Source organism: Carcharhinus amblyrhynchos, chromosome 1 (genome assembly GCF_965287045.1).
Source record: "Carcharhinus amblyrhynchos chromosome 1, sCarAmb.v2.hapA, whole genome shotgun sequence".
NCBI lineage: Eukaryota > Metazoa > Chordata > Chondrichthyes > Carcharhiniformes > Carcharhinidae > Carcharhinus > Carcharhinus amblyrhynchos.
In genome coordinates this window covers 84,307,709-84,308,177 of record NC_137324.1, presented here as the reverse complement: position 1 = coordinate 84,308,177, position 469 = coordinate 84,307,709, and positions in this window count along the sequence as shown.

The following is a 469-nucleotide window of genomic DNA, read 5'->3' as shown; positions in this document are numbered from 1 at the left end:
AACATGCACAGATGGTGACTCAAGCTGGGAATCTAATCTGGTTCCCTGGCACTTGTGAGGCAGTATCTGTGACCAACATTTGTTCCCAATTGGGAAAGGCCAGCTGCTCAGCAAGCTGCAAATGCAGACAGGCCACTCAGCCCAGTTGGCAGCTGTTTCGACCATTGAGGTTAGAGACTGATCTTCCCTGCTGGAATTTGGAGTGCAGTTGCCTGATATTGACTCTATGATTGCCTTCAAAACAAAATTGGATTTTTTTTAATGCAAAACTATCCGTCCTCACAGACACATCCTGGGGCATTTTGATGTATTTGAGGAGTACGGTTAAAATTAAATCAAACAGCATTGTGGCCAACCCAGTGTGAGCACAGTCCCAGCTCAGTATTCCCCATTCAGATTTCCCGCTCAGGTGGAAAGTGGAAGTGACGGTGCTCCGTTCTGAGGATGGTCATATGACCGGGCTGTCATG